The following is a 19,592-nucleotide window of genomic DNA, read 5'->3' as shown; positions in this document are numbered from 1 at the left end:
AGCTGCCAAAGGTAAAATTAATTCATATGAACAAGAATTTCACTGTTGTGCAGCTGCAGAAAGAAAAGACTTAATGTATGTGGCAGAAATAATTTTACATGAGTTGCTACCTGAATTTTTATTATTAACTATAATCTTCTGAGAATTAGTCGGTTTATGTTTAAGAAGTGCAGATGATTGAGTTTAAGCCAGTCAGATCAAAGGTACACAGGCACAACTCAGTATGATTCCTTAACCACTTTGAGAACCAAAAAAGGACAACAGAAAAATGACCTGAGTTATAGAGATGTTATTCCTCTCTAAGTATTGGACAAGAAATTCTATCTGTTACTGAGGTAATTTTGAAATAAGGTTACTAATACTGTCTGTTAAAGAGATCCATATGAAGGATATGATGCGCCCTCTCATCACATATTTGATGAAAGAGCAAAGAACATGAAGATATGCAGGAGCTTGGAGTTTCCACATGCATTTTGACCTCTGCAAGAACATTTCTTTTGAGATCTTTTGAATGCACGTGTACTGTGTATGATGGAAAGTATTTACATTTGAACAGGTGTATATGCAACTTTACTGGGGAAGTATTGTTTTGGGTTTGCACATACATATGATGGACACCAGAACCACATTGTGGTGAGATTGCAAAATTTGAAGACAACTTGAGAGTTTCAGCTGATGACTTTTTTCATTACAAGAGGAAGTGCTCTCTTCTTTTATTATTTTTTTTTGTTCAGAACATGATACTAAGACTTGACAATCTCTGAGAGAATTTTTTCCATCCATAAAGAAGCTGAAAGATTACTTGTGACTGTGGAATGTATTTTTCCCACATTTATATTTTACAGAGTGTTCTTGATAATGCCTTGGAAAGGATCTTGGAAAGAGGAAAAGTTTTGGTGTGATGCTTTAGAACCATCTTAACAAAGAGATTTATTACAAATTGCTACATTTTGTGAAGTAACACAAAATAATGTTACCAGGAATAATCAGTAGTTCTATTTCACCAGAAGTTCAGGATACATTATGAAAAGCACTGATTCAATTATTTGCATTCTAATGTACTGAGGAGCTTCCTGTAGTATGTTTCATAACACCCTTCATTATAATTATAAATCTGCTGTTAAACCCTAGCTACAATTATGCATTTTCATGAAAATCATGGTATTTGCAAGCACAAGTAGAAACTAAGATGTTTGAGGATTTTGTTTATTATGTAGTGATTAAAAAATTTGCAAATATTTCAAAATGTCTACATCTGTGCCATGACATCACTGAGCAAATCTTATTACTAATACTAGCTTGCATAGGAAGAATATTAATATCTCAGATACAACAAATCATTAAAGTTTTTTTCCAACCTAAATGATTCTGTAATTCTGTGAATATTTCCTTGAGTATACTGACAATATATGATAACAGTTGCATGGGGCTTTTCTTTTTCCAGTGCAATAGCTCATCTTATGAGAAGAAGCTTTCAGTTGTTACATGAGATCAAATTGTAAGACTTACTTACTTTGCTCTGCAGTAATATCAGATATGTGCATATTATATTTTTTGGTGTGTTTGCATCTCATTTGGCACAGAATTTATCTAGTGAAATACAGCCCTTATATATTACTAATATACTGTAGTATAACACCAGCAAAGCACGAGACAATATTCTGTCTAATTGTTTTGATCAAACATGACACAGACTTTGTACTCGCGCTAGACACATATTTCTGCAAGTTATAGCTTTCACAGTACTTGCTTTCATTTTTCTGTAATCCTGTCTGTTTCAGACCCTGAAGAATGCAGCACAACCGTTTCAGTTTTCAACCTGTCAAGACTTTGCACAAATGATTTGTCAAGAAAAAGTCTAATTATGTCTGGCTTAAGGCTTCCATGTTAAACAGGAACAATTGCAGTGACTGTGAAAGAACCGCCTCCTGGCACTTGAGCAAAATGCGAAAGCAGCGTGATTGTCCTGCCTTGTTTCTTTCCATCAACACCCTGTGGTCAGAAAAAGAAACTACCAAATACTTCACTTCCATTTCTATGGGTTTCTTGTGACTGGCAGCACCTTGGCATTTGCCTTGTCCTGTATGTGAGTCATACTGCTAGGGCAACAAGAGAGCCTGTTGAATACAAAGTCTGAAACTAAGCAGACATCAAGCCAAGAGCTGCTACAGCAGCAATCAAGCAGATTAGCTTAAGTAATTCTGATGAGCATGTTAAACCTCAGAATGAATGAGAATGTTTCGAGGAAAACCATAAATCAAGCCATGTGTAAGTGACCTGGTGCTGTGAAACACTTTCTATAACGTACCTTTTAATTGTATTTTTTCAACTTCCTGACATATTGGCAACCATTTATCTTATTTGTTCAATTCAAAAATATTACTTATCTTTCCTTTCCCATGGAGCCTGACAAAGAGCACCAAAACTTATATTTTTTATTAAGGACCTGATCCAAATGACCATTCAGCGGTTTCATCACTGGCATCAGTGAAAATCTTCCAGAGACATTGTGTCTGTGTGTTTTGAAGTAAAATCCTGTGGAAACAATACTGATACATAGCAAATATGGAAATGTATAGCAAAACCACTAGAGCACAAACAGATTGCTCCTATGGAAATTTGGCCAACTTTCAAAAAATGACTGCACCTTTGGGGATCTTGATTTTATGGTGGTGGTCTCAAGACAAATCAAAATGTCTGCTGAGTTTTTACAAAGCACTGATCACTTACACCTTGAAAACTGTTTTTAATGTCTTTAAGAGGTCTCTAAACCAGCAAGACCACATCACAGGTTATCCTGGCCACAGGGCAATTTACCACAACTAAATTGCTAACAAAACATAAATCTCACTTTGCTTCCTGCCTCATGAATCTGCACTGACAGAGCAGAAGCTACAAGGTTCAAAACTCTTGGGTAACAACAGTTTGTTCTTGCCCTTCTGCACCTGCTGCTTAACAGCTCTCGCTAGTCTGTAACAGGACAGAGCCTAATTGAAGACTGAAGGTCTTATTGGCACTATTTTGTCTCCTAGGAAAATGTGGACTGACTAGTAAGATTAATTCACCCTTTTTATGATCAGAAACCCACTTCATCATTGACCTGCAGAAAAGCAGGGACAAGGGACATACCAAAATACTGGACAAAAAAAGGTGGTTTTCTCATTTTTCACAAAGGAAATAAAATAAACCAATAATTCTATAAAAGATAGAGCCTCCTAAGAGCAGACACTTAAATTGAAATTTCATAATCTCAAATTTCAGGGTGTTGACAGAAGCCTCTGTAGACTGGGAGAATTGCTGAGGCAGGATACCCTCTTCACACTGAGCAAGGGAGTGGCTTCTTTTTTTATGGAAAACTTTCTGGAGTTTGGTGCTGTGGCTTCCTGTATAGACATGGTATCGCTCCTCTATACCATAGGCCATTTATGATCAGCATCAATTTACTGAAATCTCCTCAAGTGTTTCCAAGGAAGACCTGTGAAACGAGTAGCTGACAAGTGATTGACCCTTGCTTAAAGACAGGTGACAATACTTGGTTTCTGCATGATCTGAGCACAACAATGAGGTTAATCACAATTAAAAACACAATAAAAATCTTGGTTAGTCCTCGAATATCATGAGGTGATAGACTCATAGATTTTCATGCAACCAAGTATGTTGACCAGAATACCAAGAAACGGCCTTTATTGACTCCAACATACTGGTATATTTCCTCAGAACAAATAACAGATGCATTTGTGTCTCACCAGACATGTTCCCATGTATATCTGCTGCTGGGTATCAGCATTTGTGCCTGGTGAATGTGAATTAGTGTCTTATTCATTGAGATAGGATGTAGAATAGAGCATTTCACCCAGTGGTTGAAATCATCCTCTGTACAAAATTGACTTGAAGGTAATGGGTTAGGGCCTGCATTAGGGAATTGAGGTACTGGGCATGGAAGGACCTGAGTTATCTTAGGGTTGATCTGGTGGCTGGGCTTGAAGTGCTTAACTGGAGCTCTCCTTCAGGCAAAGTAGATTCAGACACATTATATTCAATCCCTTGGTTAACTGCCCATGAGGAACGATTTCTAGTTTCTTTTAGGAATCAGTATATAATCAAGAAGGGTGCCTGCCTGAAGTGTACAGAAACATCAACATTTTGAAGCCCTGTATTTGCTGTGCAAAGCCCACATTGATACTCCATACAGTGCACTTATTGCGTTATGCTTTCACATCCCAATGTGCTGCACACTAAGAAGCTCATTGAGTATGACTAAAAATAGTTATGCTGTGTTTGACCTCCAGTGACACCTGAGGAAGTTACATACAGATCAACACAGTGAAGATAAAAACCTGTGAGAGTGGCTTAGGAGACTGCTGCCTTCTTGGAATAAAAACCAAAGAAAGCCAAGGATTCATGTCTTCAGGGCTCACCTAGAAAGAGATTGAAGGGTTAGAACCAGTGCAAGTATCATGCGAAGTTGTTCTGTGCTCTTGGAAAGTTTGGCACTTTGGCCAGGAACATATAGAATAATAATCAGGAACTTTCCATGTTCTGCAAAGGAAACCTGAAGCTACTGAGAACACGGAAGGGAACCACTATAACTTATCAAAACAGATGAGCCATGGGACTGATGAAACAAAGGTACTTATCATATTCAAGTAACTGTATTTGACAGAACACCAGGTCTTAAGTTCTCAGGATATGTTTTTCTGGTTCTTGTTCCCTTTCTAAATTTAAGTTGTAATTAAAATTGTGATTATGAACAGAAATGGAATTATTCAGTTTTCAGATGATTTTCAGCAAAAATTATGTGGAAAAAAAGAAAGGTAGTTTTTTCCTACCAAATCCACAGACCATTTTTTTCTGATTTCTACGTACTTTAGCAGAGCAATTTCAATTTTCAAGAACCCTATTTTATAAGAGCATGTTCCTTCTCTCCAGCAAAGCTCTTGTAAGGACATGTCTATCACAAAAGCATATTTACATGATTTTGCTCAAAGTTTTTTAAAACTTAAGCCTCCTAATTCAAAAGTGTATTTTTAAGAAACTGTAACTATATTTTTAAGAAAAGCATGTAGATACACCTGATAATTGCTTTGATTGTCTTTTGATATGTTTGAATAATTAGGTGAAAAAAGCAATGGCAGGAAACCAGGTTTGTGGCTCCCAGAACCAAGTCACTGCCTTGCTAATCCCTTCTCCCTCTAATTCCATGTCTGGCAAAAGCCTTGGTCATAGCTCAGGTCCTAATCATTCAAGGTCCTTTAGAGGTCTGTGTTAGCAACAGAAAAGACTTCTAGAGCATTCAACAACTCATAGAAGATAGAAAAAATAGGAGCCACATGTCGCAGGACATAAAGCCTGATAATTGTTTATGGGAAGAAAACCACAGGTTTTCTGTTTCTCTGGACACTGTTTCTCTGCAATGGTTCTGGGGAGCATGGGAATTTACATAGTGTGTCTTATATAAACCATGTTTATTATGAAGCATGGTTTGGCCAATATGAAAAGAAAGAGATAAAGATTTTCATATTTATTTTTACTTGGTTTGTTTTTTAAAAATTTAATCCTGATCTATGTCCAATTCCATGTTGATTTAATTACCTTTTCTTCCCCCACTACCATGTATCTCTGTGGAAGAAGGTACTCATGCCTTTGGGGTATTATAGTGACTGTACAGTGTCCAGAAAATCTGATAAAGAGAAACTTATTCTAAAGAATAAGAAGAGTGGAAATATTTATTTGATCATAATGTATTTCATTAATATATTTTTATATGAGAAAATGTTATTAAATACAACTGGAGTTATTTAACTTAAGAGAAACAGAGTATGAAGTGACAAAAGAGAAAAAGTAGCATTTGGTAATGCGATTATAACTTATTGTCTACACAGGAATCTCCTTTTATTATATGTCTAATTTTAGGAAGAAAATTTTAGAAATTCTGTTTAAATTATTTATCTTAAGAAGTTTATGACTCAATTTTAAATCCCAGTTGCTCAGAATCTTCACTTGCAAGCTCTTGGAAACATCTGTGTCATCTTACTGAAATAATGAAATTGAATATTTTAAAGTATATATATTTTTACGGAACAAAATATATTTTTGGGCCTGTCATTGCATGGCAGGCTCCCCATCTCTGACTTAGTTACGCAAAATTTCCAAAAAACAGTGGAGGAAACAATAACAAAAACAACTCTTAACTGAAATGGACATAACAAGTTTCATAGTGCAGAGGTATTTCTTGGAAATGTATCTTCTGAAAAGTCTCTGAGCAACTGAAAAGATAAATTATCTTCATTGAGAGCTTTCAAGCTATTTATCATTTCTATAATATTGGTCACTTTTCTGAGTGAAACTGACTTGTGAGCATATGGTACAGAGCCCTCAATTAAACAAGGAATTTAAGGACTTGCTGAGCTTTCAGGATGTGAGTGAAGCAAAAGACAGAGGTGGCCTATTTGACAAAAATCCACAGTCAGATTGTCCTTCTTAATACATGTGCATGATTTAAGCCATAAGCAGAGGAAGGTCTTTGAAGCTCTGAATAAACCTTAGAGCTGCACCAACTACAGACTTGAGTTTCAGTTATGAGTGGACCCTGAACTCTCACTCTCTATGCAATGTTTCTTCAAAGGTAAAAGCAGTTAATGCAGTTACCCCAAATTTATATCAGACAGTAGTTCTATTTGGATATGATTCACATTAAGAAATTTAAAAATTTGCAAGTCATTTTATTATTTATTTATAGTTTATCAGAATAAAGGCTGAATTTGTAATATTTTAAATATGATATGTTAACATCTTTAAAATATATAATCATATTATCTGATAAATTGTCTTATTATTAATTTCAAATCCACACTGCCTATTGCTATCGTACTTCAGTTTTCCTTTTATGTGGAAACACAACTGAATGCACTGTGATGTATATGCTTCATGGACTTTCCTGCAGGGAAGGGAAGGGAAGGGAAGGGAAGGGAAGGGAAGGGAAGGGAAGGGAAGGGAAGGGAAGGGAAGGGAAGGGAAGGGAAGGGAAGGGAAGGGAAGGGAAGGGAAGGGAAGGGAAGGGAAGGGAAGGGAAGGGAAGGGAAGGGAAGGGAAGGGAAGGGAAGGGAAGGGAAGGGAAGGGAAGGGAAGGGAAGGGAAGGGAAGGGAAGGGAAGGGAAGGGAAGGGAAGGGAAGGGAAGGGAAGGGAAGGGAAGGGAAGGGAAGGGAAGGGAAGGGAAAAGGAATTCAGCACAAACAACTCTCTTCCTCAGTAAGCAGTCCAGACTTGGTCTCTGGTCGTCAGTTTCAGCACTGAAAGCTTACTAGCTTGCAGAAAATTTTCTGGAATGTCTAATTTGCTCAACAACTGCAAGTCTGTAATCATCAGTATGTAACAATAAAAAACATTGTCAGAGAACACAGTCATGAGACCCCTTTAATGTACAGACTGTGAAGGGTGGTCTCTGGTTGCTTTAGAGAGAAACTATTTAAGATGCTGGAGAATCCAGTGTGCCTGGACTGATCCTTGGTCCTTCAGCCTTCTTTTTTAATAACTCTGATGAATTTGTGGACAGAAAGATTGTAGACTCCATTTCAGTAGTTTACAACAAAACTGTGTAGAGGCCTCCAGGTCTATTACCACCCTATTACCAAGAGACCTTTGAATCAAAAGATGTTTTCCCAAGTATAGAGGTTTTTCTATCTATTGCGCCAAACCTAGCCTTGAGTAAGTGACCAAAAAAAAAAAAAAAGCAAAATTGATGCATCCAGTAGTGCATTGGTAACAAATTTATTCAAGTCTTAGAAATTCTAGGCTGATGCTACCTGCTTCAAGTGATCCAATATCACTGTAGTAGACTTGTCTACTGAAGCAGCAAGGGCTGCAGACAACTGAGAAGCCTCTAAACTTAGCTAGAGATGGATCAGCATAGTTATATCTCCCTCTCTGGCATAGCATGCTGACATGTAATTATAGCATTTTGATAGTGGGTTGCAATGACACAGCGCATCAGATGGTGAAACACAGCAGTGTCCCAGATTTGTCCTTTGAAGAGTGCTAGCTCCTAAGAATCCTGTAAATCTCAGCTGCAGTTTTCCTGTTGATTTCATTTCTGTGTTGTGGTTTAACCTCAGCCAGCACCTAAGTACCACACAGCTGCCTGCTCACTCCCTGATCCCAGTGAGACAGGAAGTAAAACTTGTGGGTTGAGATAAGAGCACTTTAATAATTGAAACAATGTAAAATATAATAATAAATTTAAAATAAAAGGAGAAGGAGAGAGAGATGCCACCCAAGAGAAAAAATTGATACACAGTACAGTTGCTTACCATTTGTTGACTGATGATTAGCTCGTTCTCAAACAACAATCTGCTCCTCCTGAACAACTTCCCCCAGTTTATATACTGGGCATATCCCTTTGCCCAGTGCAGGTCAGCTGGCTGGCCTGGCCATGCTCTCTCCTAGGTTTTTGTGCACCTCCCCACTCTGAGAGCACGGGACACTGAAAAGTCCTTGACTTTAGGTGAGCACTGCCGAGCAAAAACAGTACCATCAGTGTGCTACCAATATTGTTCTCATAATACACCAAAACACGGCTCTGTACCAGCTGCTAGGAGGAAAATTAACTCTATCCCAGTCAAATCCAGAACAGCAGGCTAGTGAGTTTTTGAGAAAGAGCTAGAATAAAATCTGAGTAACCATGTGAGGATTTGATTATTTTGTTATTAATTACACCCTGTATAATACAAGCTTACCTGAAGTCCTGAGATGTTGTAAAACAAAATTTCAGATAGCTCTATCCAGGATAACAAAAAGTCTTGCTAATATCCAGCTCTCATTTAATGTTATATACAATTAAATATCAACTCAGAATTATTTGCTAGGGAAGCCAAAGCAATCCAGGCTCTACAAATTAGTTTCTCTATATAACACTAACACATATATCTCTGCGTGCTGTTGGTGTCCAATGGAAGTAAGCTAAGGGGACTACTGTCTGCTGATAACTGAGAAGAAAGTCTATTACTGCTCTGCCAAGACTGGTATCACTGTGAATTTTTTTTTTCTGTTATTCACAAATCAGAGGATAGAAAAAGACCTCAAACATATCTAGTTTATCTATACATTCAATATAAAAAACTTCGTTGATTTATTCCATCAACTACAGGTCATTACTGATTTTTAAAATGAACTAAAAGGAATGTCATCTGTGACAATCACAACCTACCTCCATAGATATTCCACCTCTGAAGGAGAAGCTTTTAAAGCCATATTAGATGGACTTCAAGCTAACAGCATAGTCAGGGTGGGATGGAAAGGTCTATTACTATTACTGCATATCACCATATGTTCCCCTCTAAGTACTATAATAAAATATTCTAAGGGGATTCACCCATACACAGTGATGGGTCTACATTAAATGTCTTTTTCTGAAAGGCAAGAAATAATCTCTTATATTGATTATTCTCTGTATTCAGGACATATGAGAATGGTTCAAAGCTCTACCAGGGAAGTTCTAGGATGGACATCAGGAAGTATTTCTTTTCCAAGTGGGTGGTCAAAGAGGTTTCCTGGAGAGATGATTAATGCCCCAAACCTCTCAGTGTTAAGAGGCATTTGGACAATTATAATAACATTATGCTTTAATTGGTCAGTCCTGAATTGGTCAGGCAGTTGGACTACCTGATTATTGTAAGTGTATTACAGCCAAAATATTCTATTCTATTCTATTCTATTCTATTCTATTCTATTCTATTCTATTCTATTCTATTCACCTCTCTGTTTAAAAATCCATCACAGGATGACAGTTTTAAGATATATGAGGCTGCAAAATGATAATTACACCTTTCAGGAACTATCCCACCTCCACAGCAAGCAATTCAAGAGAGATTATTCAGTGGTGTACAGAAGAAAGAGCAAAAATATTTATGGGGTTAAGTGAAAACTTTGGTCCTCCTGGACTTTTGGACTTGGAAATACACCTCTATTTGCCAGGATACTGCCTGTTGTTGTTGTACAAACTAATACTGTACCACTCAGTGCAATATCTGCTTTCTAAAGAAAGGAGAATTTAATACCCTTTTAGAAAAAGGAATGCCACTGGTTATTAGTTTCATCCTATTTCTGTTCTCCAGACCTCATCATCAGGCCTCAGCAGTCATTTGTTCATGTGTAGCAAGCGCTTCAATTGCAGTTCAAACTAGGTCAAAAGCAGCCCTTAAGCAGCAACCCTTCTGTTCTGGAGACACTTCACACTAGAGATAAGGCTCCTTTTTCTTATTGCTCTGCCTTTTTTTTATTCCCTATGGGCATCTTCAGTGCCAGGATGCATCAGTATCCCACTCGTACCCGCTCTGCCTGCAGAATGCTTTGCCCCTGCATTGTGCTTCCATCCAGACGCCTGCCCTGCTGGAGGAACTCAGGTATTCCAAGAGGTTTAGACCTTTTGAGATGAGACTGGAATAAGGTGCTCACTGGAGAAGAATGTGCTTTGAGGAACAATTATCAAATAACTTCTATCCCAAGGAGTGTACATGGATCTGTGCAGCCTGCCTACCTTGATGGATTCAGAGTAAGAGTTTAACAGCAAGGATGTGAATAGGTCCACGTTACTTGACCTAGGGATTAAGTAAAGCTGAATGACAGATTTTTCTAGTGAAACTCAAAGGTAAAGTCTCAAATTGTTGCAGATCTCAGCAAAACATCAACAATAACTTTACTAGAAGCATACTACATCATTCAAAACCTGCAAGTTCTCCTTGAAGCTGAATCTCACTCCTGTTTTCAGGACAGTTTAAACAGAGAAAACAATGAGATTACTGTCATTTTTCATCAGAATCAACTGATGCAGTAAATTACCTCATCATCTACATATTTCCATTATTCTCAAACCCAGAATGAATGAAGAAACTCTTTGCTAACATATTTAAAAATCATGGGCGAAACCTCTTTTCCTTGTGTATATATTTATGTATGTATATAGAATACACTTGGACAAGAGTAATTGAATGGAACTGGGACCCTAAGTATTGATAACATTTTTGGAAAAAAATCTTTACATTTTTATGGCTGTGAAATAATGGTTGACATCTATAAATGCTTGAGTTTAAGTGCTAGGGATGCTCTAATATTTTGTTGTTTGATACAAACTTTGCTATGGAATAAAGATATCAAAATAATTAGTCTGCAAAATATGTACTTTTGAGAAATGTGACAGGCAGAAAGCAAATAATAAAAAATTTCAGAAACTGGAATTATATTTGAATTACCAACATTTGGGTCACACAGAAGTTGTATGCACCTTACATATATATATATATAAACCTCAGGTTCTCCCTGAGTTAGTCTTGTTGTATTTTCATATTTTTCATGTACAGGTTAGTGTATTTATTTTTTAAAAAAGTATCACATTCGATTAGCACTGTAACAAATAACTGAAATAATGAGAAATAATTTTGCAAAGAGATGCCAGAAGACTAGGAAATCATTATAACAGATTGTAGCAGCTTTCTTTCTGATACATTGCTTAAAGTCCTTGTCCTAAAGTTCTGCTTGATCTCTTTTGAACTTCTGGATCTTGAACTTCTGCAGCAGATCTCCCATAAACCACTGGCTGTAGAAATAGGATGTAAGTGCAATCACTACTGCCTTTCTTGAGAAAATGTTACCAACTTTCTTATTATTTATTTAGATAATCTGAAAATATTTTTGTCTGTTTTAAAATTAAAAACTAAATTAAATTCTTAATTGTGCTTCCCTGATGGAGTAATTTGCTGCCATGTAGGCTCACAAGGACATATTCCCTACATTTTTTGTGGTGTATGATGCAAGCTAACTCTGAAGTGGACTTATGGTTCAATTTAAAAATATTATTTTATGATAGGGATATACAGTAACGTCCTTTGCACACAATTATGAAGACCCTTTTCTGCAGCACGCAAATTTAACTATTTTCCCAGTGTTGCCAGAACTTCCTTTTATCATGTCCAAGAAGTAGCTCAAACTGTTGAAGTGCAGTTAATCATTCAAGCTCCTGGAGCACATCCTATTTTTTTCCTTGAATTAGTGAGTAGCTGAAAGATTAAATTGTGACTGACTAATAGACAGGTCTAATGGAAAAGACTATGGCAATTCTAGTAACATTACTGTGCTCTTTGTATTATTGCACATATTTTGATGGAAAATTACTCAGGGACCGTGTACAGATCTGCAAGAATAACATCCTTCTGGATTTTTATCCTTTTTGGGACAAAGGCTGATGTTATTTTCATCACCATAACTATATAATTATATTTCTGTGGTGAATGTGGTGGTACATGTATCTTTGGAGGCTGTCAGACAGATCTGCTAGTCCAGAAATATGTGTGGCCTAACATTTCCAAAGCCTGGTTCTCGAAACCCTTGTGACTGAAGGGAAAAATTACGAGTGGATATAAATATGCAATTATGTCCAGGAATGTCAGATGAATAGAAGCCAATACATGCAAAGTAATGTCAGAATCTATCAACTGCCAGAATCTATGAATTGGGTGTTCTTGGGTAGCCAAAGTGTCCCCTGTTGGTTTTGATCCAGAGAAATTCTGTTTTTTCCCTGAGCTATTCACCATTTTTAAAGTAGACTGAGGAGGAAGAAATAGTCTCAGATTTATATACTATCTTTAATCTTTTGTAAGTATTTTCTAAATCTCATGCATCTTGGACAGTACTTTTTACTTTGAATTTATTTCTACTGTCCTATTATAATGAAAATTTATCCTGTTCAGGGAAGAACTATTTTTTACATCAGGAAGAAAGTTGATTTCCACTTCACCATATATGAATTTAATAGCATTGCTCATGCTATTGACCTGTTGACCTGTGGAGATTCAGACCTTTAAAGTGCTGAAAAAGCATATTTATTGTCATGTAACTTTATTGAGATACAATAAATTCTTTTATCTGCACCCTTCATTCTGTGTAAGTGGGTGAGAAATACTGGCACTGTATTTATACCTCCTTTCTTTCTTCATCAAAATTCCATAAACCACAGTGGAAGCCAAGGCACAAGCTGTCCCTGAGGAATTAATTTTCAAAATTTTCAAGAAGATACAGTTAGAAAGTCATATTCTGTTTTGTGTACTTGCCTGCCAGAACCCCAACTTCATTACATATGTGTCAGGCAGAACCTACACTCTCTATTTCCTTTCTCTCTGCAGGGCAGCATCGTGTCTACTTTCCTTTCTCCTTAATAGCTTAGCATTTTGGTATCAATGTCTTAGGACAGCATAAGAAGAAAAGCTGATTTCTGAACAAGGCAAGTTTAGTTACAATCCCCTCACCTTGTGTAGATGTCCCCAAAGACTGCTTCATATTTCAGATATAGATGTTGAAAAGAGGTTTCTCAGCACACTGCATGTAATTCAGTGTTTTTCAATCAGTGTTTTTCCTTGTCTTCTTACTTTGCATTTCTCTCTCCTGGATATTTCAACTCATTGTATTTCTATCAGGTTAAATCCTTCAAACTTGCAGGAGGGGAACTGGGGTGGGATTAGGTGAGTGAGAAACATTTAAATGCAGACAGGACTTTACAGAAATAAAGGTCGAGTCAATGAAAATTTTGATGCTAATTCATTCTCACAGTTCTTAGGTCCTACCTAATTTGTCCTTGATGGATAACAAAGGAATTGTCTAGACCCCATTTTTGAATATTTAGGAAGAAGTGATGTTAAGCAGCCTCACAGAATAGCGATTTGCAAAAAAGTTCATAGTATCATAGAATATACAAGGTTGGAAGAAGCCATTAAGATCATCCAGTCCCACCATCAACCCAGCACTGGCCCTGTAACCCCTAAACCAGCAAATCACATCACCCAGCAGAGGATCCAGATGCCTCTTAAACACCTTCAGGGATCGTAACTCCACAACCTCCTTGGGTACGCTTTTCCAATACCTGACCATTCAAAAATGAAAAAAATTTTTTCTAATCTAGTCTGAATCTCCCCTCTCTCAATTTAAGGCCATTTCCTCTAGTTGTCTTCACTACCTTTGACCTTAATACTTATTGGGTTCAAATTCTTCTGCTTTGGCTTTCTTTAAGTAATATTGTCTCTTATGAGTGGGTTCACAATATTGTACAGTGGCAATAATTTTGATCTTTTGCATACTTATTTGTGGTATGCTTCATATTCTTTGAATTGTTCACTATTTTGTCTGACATTCTTTGTTGTAATTATCGTGACATATTTCTGTGGCTGATTTGGTCTCCTAGGAAGAGAACCTTGTTTTTCTTATCATGAAAACAGGTGTTCAAAGATTTTCTTTTCTTAAGAGCTGGGATTACACCTCTATCATTACTTCTTGAACTCATTTTGTTAATGGAGAGATGTCCTAGCTTTAGGATCACTGACAGCTGACCCACAATTTGCAGAATGACTGCATTCCTGAGCTAGTATACTTTACATTCATTTGTAGAAAAGAGGAATTGAAAGTGAGAAGAGATGCACACACAACGAAATTAATGCTGTGCATGGTGTATGATAGGAAGTTACAAGAGCTTAGTTTGTTAACATATCAAAACAAATCTACTGAGGGATGTTCTTGCTCTCTATTGAAACAGATTAAAAAAAAAAGTAGACTCCTGAGCATTATTTCAGAAAAGCAACCACAACCATCAACTCACCTAAGTTTGTACTGCTCTGGAATGATAGGAGTGATGAGGAGAAAAGAATATAATAAATTTTAATCAAAGAATTATTGACATTGGAAGGGAACTCTTGGGACCATACAATCCAACTCCCCTACTCAAACTGAGGTCAGCTTGAGCTGGTTGCTGGGAATTTATCCAACTGGGTTTTCAATGTGCTGAATAACAAATACACCACAATGTCTCCTGACATTCTACTTGAGTGTTTGACCACCCACAACTGGCATAAGAGTGAAAGTCTCTTGGTTAAGATATGGAGCTTAAACTCATTATGAGAGTGAAATTAAGATATGATTATCAGGCTGTAGAACTGGATTCAATTATCTAATAATTATTTGCCAGACCCAACACACTCTTTTAGTATGTGTTCATTTCTGAAACCGAAGAACTTGTAGTCCTCTTCTCCTATGACATTGTTAGTCTTGCTTGTGGCTTTCCCTCTTCATTCCCTCATGTTACTCATCCCTTCAATGGGTTTTTTATAGTTTTACTAGCAGGCAATGCAATTTCCTTACTGTAACTTCACAGTAGTATGCCAGCCTTCATTTATCTGGGATCTCACTAATTCCTGTTGTATAGATTTTTGTGCCTTGAATTGATTTCTTTCTGAAGTTCATATTTTTCAGTTTTTAGATAAATGGTAAAGGTGAATGACTTCATAGTAAGTGAACTTTTGTGAAATAAATCAGCAGTTTAACAAACAGTTTCAACTGTTTTCTCTCAGATGAAGTAAGCTTTACTCAAACTAGAGTAACAGCTGGGCATCCAATCTGCATCCACTAAGACAGACAAAAAAATCTATGAGATATTGCAAACTTCAGGACTATGTATATGGGATGAGGTCTTTAAATCATTTTTGCAGCTTTAATCTAGTACCCATCTAAAAACCAAAAGACTATTGGATAAGTCTTGGATACCTGCCCTTCTAGTATCTCCAATGTATAAACATTCCAAAGTGAGCTCACATTTCTTGATAAGCCACTTCAAATAGAGTCAATGAAACTTATCATATGCTTTATTATCCTTTTTTTCTTTTACTAGATCTTCCTCTTCACTTCCCTTCAACCTACCTTTCTCCACCCAGTCTTATAAAAAAAATCCACCCTTAAATATCTTTTCCCTGTTGATCCCAGTTTTGCTACATCCAACCCCAAATTTTTGATATCCTTACCTATGTGATCCTGCTCTTATGTGTGAAGTAGTTGGGAGGTTGGTCTTGAAAGATTCTACTACCCAGGAAGTCCCCAACCACATAATTTGGTTTTCTTTGGGTTTGTGCCATTTCTCATTTAAGTGCCTATAACCCATGAAATCCAGCCATCTGTAAATTCTCTTTTCTTGTAACACTGTAATCTCTTGTGGCCTGGAGATTTTCATATCTATCATTTTTTACTAGACTGTCCATGTACCCTGACCTCAGATCCAGAAGTAGTTGGTGGCCTAGTCTTTTCTCTTAGAACCCTGGTCTGTAACATTAAACCCCTGTGATTAAGAATATTATTTTCATGGTGAATATATGCATGGTCACATGCATATGGGTGCATGTGTCACAGAAAAATACTGGCAGCACCTTTTGTGAGGGATTTGAAGGCAAAAAAAGTGCAGAACCAGGTCCCAAGGAAGGATTAAAAATGTGAGAAACTGGCATGAGAATAATAAAAAAGCTACTGGGATAGTGGCAACCCAGCAGAGACAAGAAATGTGCTAGTTGCTTTCTAGTAATCCTATTGTTTTAGGTCATCTGTAGCCCTCTAGCATCCTTCAAAAATTTCAGGTTCTTTGGCTTGCTACCTTGATATCTCTCAATCCCTGCAAACTCCTTGGGCATGCATGCAATCCTTCTCTTGCTCAAATTGTTGTGGTGCATTTGAACATTTTTAAAATATCTCAGACACTGGGAACAGATTTCCTCTTTCAAAAGTAATCCCATCCATTCAGATGATCATTTTGCTTTCTTCCTTCCCTGTCTTTCTACCTCTACATGCACACAGCCCCTTGCAAAACAAAGCAGCAGTCAGTACTTCCACACTGGGACAACACTTTGAAAAAGATGCCAGACATGGCTGTTTGAATACAAAGCAATGAACATCTGCTACACTTTTGAGGACAAGGGATGTGTAGACCTGTATTTTATTCAATTAGCATCAAAGAACTTGAGAACATATTATCTTGCTTTCATACAAAAAAATGAAGACAAATTTCTGAGAGCAGTTCAATCTTTCCCACCTACATTTAATTGACCACAATATTTAACAAGTACTAAGCCTGTAGGCAGGGACACCATGCTTAGTATTTTCCTCTTTGCTCCTCAAGATAAAGGCCAAGCTCTGCACTTTTGAAAAGCAAACGAAAGAAATGGAAATACCTTCCCTTTCCAAAGATCTGCAGGTTTTAAAGGATACTGGGATAAAAAAAAATCCTCAAAGCTGTCTGCATGGTGGCTAAACAAGATTAGGCAAAACACATCCTCTCCAATGCACACACAGAATATAAAACATCTTAATCCCTCTCCAGTATGGTACCATAGGCAGTTACTATGCAGAAGAAACTCGCATGCAGTAAGCAGGCCAACGAATACGTTCCCCCTTCATCAGGCTTTGTACCCTAAATCTTTGCTGCAGAACTCCTAAATGAACTGTACAAAACTACCAGTAGAACTACAGAGAGGTAGTTTTACCCTTTATTCTGCCAAAATGAAAATATTTAAATTATCAATTGATAGATTCTTATTTTTGCTAAAACATTAATTTCAATGAAGTCGTGTGTCTCCATCATATTAAAGTGAATTTTTTCTCTTTTTTGTCCAGCTAACTACTAGTGTAACACATTTTTAAAAAATCCCAAAGCCCCTTGCCCCCCACTCCCAGTGACGTAACCACTAAAGCTTTTGTAAGCTTAAGGAATCTGGCCAAGACTCTTCCCAAAAATGCCTGTCTCTGCTATCAGTTGAATTAACAGAGAGCTAAATCCCTTCACTGCAAGCTACCACTGTTAGTTCCCAGTGAGTACATCATTTACATGTATCACCCTGCTCTTTCTTTTATTGTGTTCTTGTTTTGGTTCACTGTTTCCCTTAATTTGAAATGCCAGTTTCCCTTGCTGTACATTTGGAGGTATTCGGTAGCAGGACAGAAAAGACTTGTTATTGAAGCTGAATTAACCTAACAAAGAGGGAGGAAAAAAAAATCAGAGCCTCACACAGAGCCATTAAACTTCAACCAGGGTTTCAATACTTAAACAGCATAAGCTTGGTACAAACACAATGTTTCTTTAATTCACATTTCTTTTTGGTCCGTTGTGCATCATACATTGGTATCAATGGAATGGATATATTTGATATGTCCAGTTTTAACAATGGTAGAAAGCATGGTATGTATAAAGTATTAAATCAGAACTAATTCCGGTTTCTTATTTCTAACTATAGATTATTTCTTTTGTCCCTGAAAAAGCTGTTATTATCAGTGCAAGGACAGGTCTACAGTACTTCAAGTGCAGAGCTCAAATTGTACAGATTCGGCATATACAGTGCAGTATTTGTTTCTTCAAAACCCACTGGGATTTCAAGTCACCAAGCATTTATTATGCTGAAACAGTCTTTTAAAATGGATTATTTTGAAAGCTTACAAGGAAGAGCTCCTCCATCTCTATTAGCAAGCTGTGGACTGGTTCCCTTTGTAAGAAGCTGCAGGGGATGGAAATACTTGGCATCACATTGCACTTTGCTCAGGAAAATGTTCAATATCCTAGTACAAAATACAATAAGAGAGCTGTTTACCATGGTGTCTATCACAATATCTGTTCAGAACTGCCAAGAAAACCAAGGGTCTTACAACAGATAACAAAATAGCCAGGAAGACAAAAATCTACTCAACACTTGATTTAGAGAATTTCTGTGGGAATCTGTGGTTCATGCTTGCGGATACAATGCTTCTTGTTTAACATAGTTAATGTCCATTGATTATTCCCTCCACCACTGCAGTTACACATGTATTGTACACAGAAATGGGACACAAACACTCTGAATTACCACCTATGGTTTTATTAACTGGAGGGTAGATGAGGGAAGAAATATAATAAAGGCTTATGCCAGCACAAGTGAATGGACTTTTTAACAGCAATGAGGAAAAATAAAAGCATTGTCTTTGCAAGGTGTTATAGAAACTTAATGTGTTCTAGAAAGAGGATGGTGGCAATTTTCATTACAGATCATTTTAACTCTCTCATAATTAAAAAGCAAAAGGAAGCAAATCTTATTGAATTATAGACCAAGATTTTTAAGGCTGATCTGAGATCCGCCTTTTCTAACACAATAATGTAAGGAAATGTCAAAGAGGCCCCAGATATTTTCATTTTTCACCTTGCCTTTAAAATTCTGATTGTAGTAGCAATGTTTTGGAGTGAAATCAAGTGAAAGAAAATTACTTCAATTTCAAATAAATTTTAAAAAAACCCAACAGCCCTTTTTAGATCTGAATTTAAAGACCTCAAAAATTCTACTTGATTTTTTGTATCCTGAAACAATATATGAGATGGGAACTATGCTATTCTTAACAATGGATCTATGAATGTATACTTTTATCTATTTTGATTTTTTTTTTGAGTTTTGTTTTCTTTTTTTTTTTTTTATCTAGAGGAGTTATCAATATCTTTCAGAAGTTCCAGGAGCACCAGCATAATACAGCAATATCTTCAAGAAGACTGAGGTAGTTCAGGATTCCACCTACAGCAAAACTGTCTCCAGAGGCATAGACTGTGTTTTCAGTCTTATCAAAATACAGTTGAACCTATCACTTTTTAAGAGCTATTTGAATGTGCAAAGTTGAGCACATATGTGCATGTGTCTGTGATATCTCTCCATTGAACAGAATTTTTATTTTGCTTGATATCTCTGGGTCCATTACAGAATTTCTGAAACCTTCACTATGCTGGCATTCA

This window comes from Ammospiza caudacuta, chromosome 1, assembly GCF_027887145.1.
Source record: "Ammospiza caudacuta isolate bAmmCau1 chromosome 1, bAmmCau1.pri, whole genome shotgun sequence".
In the NCBI taxonomy this organism is placed as follows: domain Eukaryota; kingdom Metazoa; phylum Chordata; class Aves; order Passeriformes; family Passerellidae; genus Ammospiza; species Ammospiza caudacuta.
This window is presented reverse-complemented; position numbering follows the sequence as displayed.